General features: G+C 40.9%; 1 long non-coding RNA gene across 1 annotated transcript; it reads right to left on the bottom strand.

The window, feature by feature from the left end:
• Positions 1–7,019: 7,019 nt before the first annotated feature.
• On the bottom strand, positions 7,020–8,178 carry LOC307218518. Its single transcript, XR_013840001.1, has 3 exons — positions 8,094–8,178; positions 7,514–7,627; positions 7,020–7,153 (listed from the first exon to the last, which is right to left on the bottom strand). It is a non-coding gene; the product is annotated as an uncharacterized lncRNA (long non-coding RNA).
• Between the last annotated feature and the right edge of the window lie 267 nt (positions 8,179–8,445).

Below are 8,445 nucleotides of genomic sequence, written 5' to 3'. Positions count from 1 at the left end.
CAGAGCCTAGGGCTTGCCGATCAGAAGGTTGCGGTTCGAATCCCCACGATGGGGTGAGCTCCTATTGCTCGGTCCCTGCTCCTGCCAACCTAGCAGTTCGAAAGCACAAAGTGCAAGTAAATAAATAGGTACAACTCTGGCAGGAAGGTAAATGGCGTTTCCATGTGCTGCTCTGGTTCACCAGAAGTGGCTTAGTCATGCTGGCCATATGACCCAGAAGCTGTACACCGGCTCCCTCGGCCAGTAAAGCAAGATGGGCACTGCAACCCCAGAGTCGTCAGCGACTGAACCTAACGGTCAGGGGTCCCTTTACCTTTACCTTTACCTTTACCTTTACCTTTACCTTTACCTTTACCTTTACCTTTACCTTTACCTTTATCGCCATCACAAAGTATGATGATAGCCACTAACTAACAAGACATCTTGATAGAATGGGCACAAATTCATTGAGGAAGGGTCATAGCTCATTTGTAGCACATCTGCTTTGCATCCAAATGCTCCCAGGTTCTGTCCTCAGGTAGAACTGGATAACTACTGCCAATCAGTGTAGGAAATACTGAGCTAAGTGGACTAATGATCTCACTCAGTATAAGGCAGATTAATAGATCGATCTATTAATGTCCATTAGCATCCTTAGCTAAAGATGGGACCTCTGTGTTCCAATACAGGAGACATTTGAGGATCACATGCTTGGGACTAACAACAGAGGATGCTTATTATCATGATTATGTCCTAACAGTGAGCTTTGAAAACAATATAGCCAAATGCTTGTAAACTGGATGGACCTTATTAAGCACAAGAGCCTTTGGAGAGGAGGAAGAGAAGACAGACTGGCCAACAAATTAATTTTGAATAGCCATGCTCATTACTCTTGTAATGTTGAAAAGTTATTCAATTCTGGGTTTTAGTCACCAAAACTTTAGTCCCCTGTGAATAATTTCATGTCCAAGATAACAATGTTTGGTTATGGAACCAACATCCATACTTGCTTTTAAACCTGAGGGCAAAGATCACTTCAGCATTCATTATGGACAATTTACATCAATCAAGTCCAAGGCAAAATAAAAAATAAAATTCATCTGAATGGAATATGAAATTTGTTGCCTGGTCAATTGCATTCGACCTGCTAGTGGATCATTCCCATTCTGTTAAGCTAGAAATGTGAACATGGGATTGATATTGTTTAGAAATATGAAAATCAAAACCGTGTGTTAATGGGGAAAAACCTGTGCTTTCTGTTTGGGTTGCCGATATAAACAGTCTTATTACAACGAGGAGGCATGCTCTCTCCATGGCACAGAGCAATAGAATATTATATGGGAGGAAATCCCCGACACTTCTTTCTTTTCCTTTGAATATTGGACAAAATCTAAAACTAATTCTGTGGTTTAATGAGGGTTCTCAGGCCAACCCATAAAAACCCAGGAATTATTGATTGCAAAGTACGGCTTATAGTCAAACAGAATGGGAAGATGTAGATTCATAGGAGCATAGTCTTTCATTTATTGGTTTTCCTTTTTGAGTTTTGGATATTAGCAGAGATGTCAGTCAATTTGCCGGGCTTGGCTCCGAAAATGGAAACTTGGGGCAGGCTTGTTAAAGTCTGCCTTAGAGGCAGACTTAACAAGTCCGCAAACTCTCTCCTGTAGCTTGAGTTGAATTTGAGCAGGGGAAATTTTTTTTTGCACCCACTGCTCTTCCATGTTGCTTTGCCCCCATGATACCCTCACTAAACCACCTCCACTGCCCTCATCAGCCATCCTGACCAGATCACCACCACCTAAAAAAAGGATGGGGATCCTCAGATCCAGAAGCCATATTGAGCCCTCCAGGATTCATTATCTGGATCTCAGGACCATCCCCAGGCCACACTTCTCACTAGTCCACCTTTCACTAACCCTGCATTATGCTCCAAATGCTTTCACCTGGCTGGAATGTGGTCTGGAATTCTAATTCACCTCTTGTTTGTCTGGACTGAGAATAGAGAGGGATGTGTGAGAGAAACCACCCTGCTCTATAAAGGTAGCATTTATCTTTGTTGTTCCGCCCACTTTTGTCTCTGGCTCCACACACCACTGGCAGGCAGCCCTTGGAAGGTTATCCAGAAAGCAATGTGGTCATGAGTTTCAAAGGGTTCCAACTCCTGCTTCACATGGAAAGGTGGAAGATAGCCTAGCCTGTTCCAGCTTTAAAAGACATGTGTCTTTAAGATGGAGGAAGATTCACTCAGGGCCTCTTCCTTTCTCTCTCTCACCTACATGGAAATATTTGTGTGAACAGCGTTCCACATTTGAGGATAATATATGCTCACTTTTTGCACACTGTTTGGATCATTGCTCCTGTTCCTGAATCCGAAAGGTATGGTTTTCAGCAACAGAAAACTTGGCACTTAAAGGGAAAATATCCCTTTCTTCAGTAGACGCAAAGGCATGGATTTCTGACATCTTCGCTAGAACGCATAAACGCTACATCTGAGTACAGTCTGAAATGATCACATATGTGCACTGCTCTATGGATTCGTGGGTTTGCCATCCCTAAATAATTTATGTGGGAAATGTGCTGTTCGTTATCCATGGTGTTATCACTTTCTTGCTGTGAATACTGAAGTGAGAATGGGAAGTCAGATGCCATCAGAATAATGTACATTTTCTATTCACAGGAATTTTCTGCCACTTTTGGCTGGGGATAATTGACTCTCTGCATCAGCTAAATAACTACAGGCAATGACAAGGCAGGAATTAGATGTACAATTCCATTTTATTAAGAGAAAGGAAGGAATTGATTGAGGGAGCGAAACTTTGAGAACAACAAAGCTTATATCTTGTCACAGGCAAATGGTGGGGCTGATAGGAAACTGCTCATCTTGATTCAAAGTGGGTTCATGAGCTCTGCACATTTTTGAAAGGTGGGGAGAGTTGTTGGAAAAAGCCAAGGCTTTTGTTGCTAATTTTCTTCACATAGTTTCTTAACCATGTAGTATGGCAACAACAATTTTGTGTGTGGGGGGGGGGGGAATAAAGACACATACATGCAAGCCATGATTTAAACAGCTCTACTTGGCAATACCAAGCAATTTAAAGACAACATGCATATCAAGGGAGCTTTTAAGTACGCACTGACTAAAGCCAGTGGATCTGGTTAATGTGCCCCCAGGGAATAACATTAGAGACAAAGCATGAAAAAGGCTGCTTCACCAATATATGCAGATGATAGTGTGCACATAAAACTGGCTAAAAGGGTCTTTATATCATTAAAAAAAGCTCTCCCCAGATATTTAAGACACAGAACTTCATTACACCCTAATCAAGCCCTCAAGAAACCAATGGTCCTCTGTAATGCAATGGTCAGTGAAACTTATGCTGTTCCCAGACTATTGGGCATATGATTTATTAAGTGCTTCGAAAGAGACTAGGCATCTTGCAAAGATTAAGAGTATACAATCCCTGCTTGCAGGCTTACAGTCTAAGAAGACACATGACACAAACACAAAAGAGAAGGAAAATGGAAGAGGCAGAGCTGTACTTACAGTATTGTGGCAATAACATGTTTGTAAATAGCCATTTGCCCAGTCTTCTGTGGTGAGTAAGGATCTCCTCCAGGTGATTAGGCATGAAAGCATTTCAAGAGTTGGTTAATTCCTTCTTATGTGCCATAAAAATACCTAACATGTGCATATGGGGAAATGGGCTACTAAAAAACTTCTATGATCGAGGAACTGATTGGCAATGATGCCATTAGTGTGACAAGCCACCTGCTGCCAGTTTTTGGGTAATGTTAGAGCAGAGGTTGGGAACCTTTCTCATGTTAAGTACTGCTTTCCCATGGGGGGGGGGGATCTCTCATATCAAGAATGAATGGGGCCAAAGTTGAGGGTCGGTGGAGCTGAAGTCAAAAGTGAATGGGGCCAGCACTGATGGTAGTCCACCCACTTTCCTCCTGTCACCCTTTCTCTTCTTCTCCTCTCTCTCCTGCCCTCCTTCCTTCCCTCCTCTCTTCTCTCTTTGCCCTCCTCACTGAACCCACTTCCTAGGCAGACAGGAAGTGGAAAAGCAAAGAAACTAAAGATCAAGTGTTGAGCCAGTTGCACCTCCTGCCCTGCCTCCTGCCCAATACAGAACATCATGGATGCCGTTTATTTGTGGGAAGCACATTATAGTGCCACTGTCACCTTGTTGTTGCTGAGATTTTTGGCTGTTTTTATTTCAAAGGGGAGCAGGTTGGTCTTTGTTCATGCCGTATTCCTTCACACATACAACTTGTGTGCTGGGACAAATTGGGAAGTCAAACCAAGCTTCCTCCCGACATATAGAAAATGATACATGCACTAGAGAGAGAATTTTGCAACCTGAAGCCTGCAGAGACTCAGCTGCGCTTTTACTTACCATCCTTCAAAGGGTGTTTGATCCTTAGATAAAGCATTTGTTAATACTTTAAAGATTTCAACTTAAGATCTATAAAGAGCCTTTCCTTTCCCTTTTTTTCTTCTTCCTGAGGTGGAAAAACTACCATATGTGATAATTTTTCTTAAGTATGAAATTCTCTTCAATACCTGGAGCACAATATTTCCCCTCGAGGCTTTCTAGAAAAACATAATATATCACTGAAAAGTTTAAAAACTACTCCATTTTTGTGCATGTGGAGGAAGGCTTATGTTTTAAGAGATGGGCATCAAGCAGAAATACAAACCGTAGAGTTAAATGATTCAATTTATCAGAATCTTTTCAACTTCCTTCTTGTCAAAATAAGGCTGTGTATTTGTGTGGGTGTGTGTGGGTCATATGTTTTGTGGAAGAGACATTGGGGTGCCTCACTGCTATTGAGACTGTTTTCTTCTCTTCTTCTCCCACCTTCCTTGGTACTATATAAAAGCTGGTGACTGGCAAGGGCATGAACTGTAGGGCTCTTGTCCTGTGGTTCTCAGCGGAGAGTGAGCAGTTGGAGCACAAGTTGAAGAGGACATTTATGGATATAAAATAGTAGCATTACCCAAGTTCTGGAATATCTTCCTTCTGGAGGCATATGTTGGTTGGGTTTTAATGGAAATTTAAATAGTTTTTTCTTCTTCTAGTTTTGGGTGGCTATAGCTGGATTGGTTTTAAGTTTGTATCACAGTATGGGTGTTGTGTTTTTCTTTATTGGTACTGATTATATATTTTGGTTTATATATTGTAGTTTTGTTACTGAAATACTATATCAATATACACATTCAAACCAAGACCACCACAGATGGAGCATTCCATATCCCTGCATGTTTCTAGAGGGGAAAAATATATTTTGCAGTTGTTATCTCTCATAGGGTCAGGGTGGAGAAAGTTTCCTGATCTTGACAAATATATTCCTACTTGAAAAGAAAAGAAAAGAAAAGGTGGAAGAACAAGGATTTGCTTGATGTTGCCTTGGAATTATTTGTTCTGTTGGTTTTAAATGAATATGTAGGTCACTTTGAATATGCAGAGTGCTGGATTAAAATACATATGGGATCCCATTGATAAAGGAAAGTAAAAAGGTTGTGAGTTCCCATTATCAGTAGCTACACAGCTTGATAGGATCTCAGAGTTCCTCAGATTTAATTTTTGTCTGAAGGTTTGTTTCAATGTTAAGTGGCAACATAGACCTATGTGGAACAATCAAACATTTGCACATGTGGATCCTGTCCAGTTAAATTTGGGCTTCTCCTCAGAATTCCTCAGATGCCTACTTGGTGAAAGAACCTTCAGATTTGCTTTGAATTTCACATTAAGCAAATGCATTGATATATGTTTCCCCTCTGCTAAAAAGAACTTCTGAATGGTAGACTCAACAGTGCCTCATCTTATTGCAACACTACATTACAAAGGACATAAATGGCTATTATGCTCTGAGAAGCTCTCCATCAATTGCTCATTGGCCACAAGCTTTTTGTGGGTTTTTTAGGTCATCATTTTGAAACAGTTGCATCTCCGACAATTAAAGTTTTTGTTCTGATCTCCTTTACAGTAGGATCAAAAAGCCATCTCCCCTCCCGTTTGGGGGGGTGTGTGTTCAAGTGTCCATCATTTGTGGCTGGTAATAGAATTGCCTTTTATGAATCAAAAGGGTTCAGATCAAAACAAGAGAAGGAAAGGTTGTAAGACAATGAAGCAGATGTGTTTCTTATGAAATAGACCAGGCTGTGGTGTGAACTCAGAGGAATAGTGGTGTGTTAAGTAACTAAAGCAGAAATGGGAAACCTCAAGCCTAGGGGGCAAAATGTTGCAGTTCAGGTCTCTCTCTACAGTACTCCTCACACAGCACCTCTCACTGCCCCTGCTCCATACTCTCCTCGAGTGCTGTTGCTCAGCTTCAGTGTGTCCTTGAGCTGTAATGATGCCTCTTGCTTGCCCGCACAGAGGTGTGTGTGTGTGTGTAGAAACCTCTGGCATTGGGATGGCTGGAATGTAGGTAACTGTACAGAGCTAAGAACCACATCAATTGCTCCACCTACATTTTGCCTCTGGCTCCACCCACCACTTTCTATGTAGCCATTGAAGGAATGCGGCACATGGGCCAAAAATAGTACCAGACCTCTGATCTAAGGGATTCCCTTCCCATCTCCACTCTTCAATGGGGATTTTACAGTATTTATATACAATCCAATAAAAGAGGTTCTCCAGTCTACATATAATTTTTTTAACACACACACACACACACACACACACACACACACACACACATATATATATATATATATGGAAGCATGGCATCTAGGTAAACTTCATTATGAAGCTTACTCAGCCATGTGGTGAATTAGAATATAAACTTTAATGTGGGGTGCAGAGAGGAGGAGAGAGAGAAAGCAGAAGGTGAAATAGGACTGAGGAGTCATGATTAGTGTGACCTTCTAAGTATCACCCCAAAGAAGAAACATGTTGCCATAAAAGGGGGCACAGGTATTTATATAAATTTTAAAATTTTCATATGCACATTTTAAAATAATTGCAATGACTCAAATAAAGAATGCAATACAGATCTCACTATAGTGGGGAAGACTCTGACCAGGGTTTACTTCTGTGCCTGTTTAGTCTGCTGTCCAAGGTGCTGATAACTGTTGACGGGCAACATATAGACCTTGCTTTCCCTTCTTATGGTTCTTTATCTTTAAACCAGACTTGGACCTCCAAAGTCATCTGTCAGCCTGTCAAACAGAAGACACACAACTGACCTATTTGTGATTTGAGCAATGGCAACCAAGCAACAGCCATCAGAACAGCCAATTCACTGGGTGTTTCAGTAGTGGCTTATGACTGCCAGATACCCTACCTTTTAAGAGCTTCAAGGGAGTGAGAGAATACATGGAGCACCTATAGGGCTGCCTGCTAAAATGGTCATGAAATAGTCATATTGAGCACCGGGACAGGAAGGTACTGCTGCTTACTACGTTGCTGCATTCAGATACTTAAAGCTACAACCAACAGCCCTAGATCTGATCCTCGGACTTATTGCATATATCAGTAAATTTATACTGTCTGTAACAGAGATAGGTCTAAGTAATTACCTTAGAGCACAGACTGATTACCTTCAGGTTGACATTGGTTCAGACCTTTTTCATAGATGAAGCCATTGAGGTCAGAAGGTTGTATCCATCTAAGCAGTACTCAGAGTAGACCCACTGAAATTAATGGACTTGACTAATTTAAATCCATTGGTTTTCATGGGTCCACCCTGAAGATGACTTAGTTGGTTAAAACCCAGAACACTTTAACAGCTACTGGTTGGCTGGCTTAAAAACATGAGTTGACTTGGACATAACAAACTTGGCTTTATAAATCATGGCTTGTTTAGCTAGGAATCCATATTGTGCCTACTCACCCCCTTCCTCCCATCCTCTCCTTTTGTACCACAGTTGCCACTTTTATCATGGTTACTTTAAACCAAAGTTTCTTGTTACATCTGAATCAGAAAAAACTGATCCCCAATATAAAGCTATAAATGTGCTTTAACAGAACCGGCTGATGGTGTTAAACACTAAATGCATGCTAAAAGAGATTACTAATTATATTATCAGTACAATATCCATTTAGCTTAATCTTGGATTCCTTTCTCTACTGCCTTACACTGCTGTATTTAAAATGTACCTTAACAGGATGTGGGGAATGAACGTTCTTAGCATTTTAGATATTTCGTGCCTTGCATAGTTGTTATATGCATGTTTGTTACTAGGATGGCTCAAAGCCTCCAGTTCCTATTGTTGCAGAACATTATTGCTATGACAATAGTGTAGTCATAGCAATGTCCCAAGCCAAACTATGTTTGATCTTCAAGTGGATAAAAGGCTTAATTGGACAAAGAAATAAAAATAGCCTGCCATTCAGAAGTTCCATGACCTGTTTTTCAGTCATACATCTATGATCCTGAAGAAAATTGTAAGTCTGGAGTTTGCTAATAGAACTGAGAGCAGAAAATGAAGCTGAATGTTGGAAGGGTTGG

The sequence above is a fragment of the Podarcis cretensis genome (genome assembly GCF_951804945.1).
Source record: "Podarcis cretensis genome assembly, chromosome: 6".
In the NCBI taxonomy this organism is placed as follows: domain Eukaryota; kingdom Metazoa; phylum Chordata; class Lepidosauria; order Squamata; family Lacertidae; genus Podarcis; species Podarcis cretensis.
Note: the sequence above shows the minus strand (reverse complement) of the source record. Positions and strands in the feature narration are given on the sequence as shown.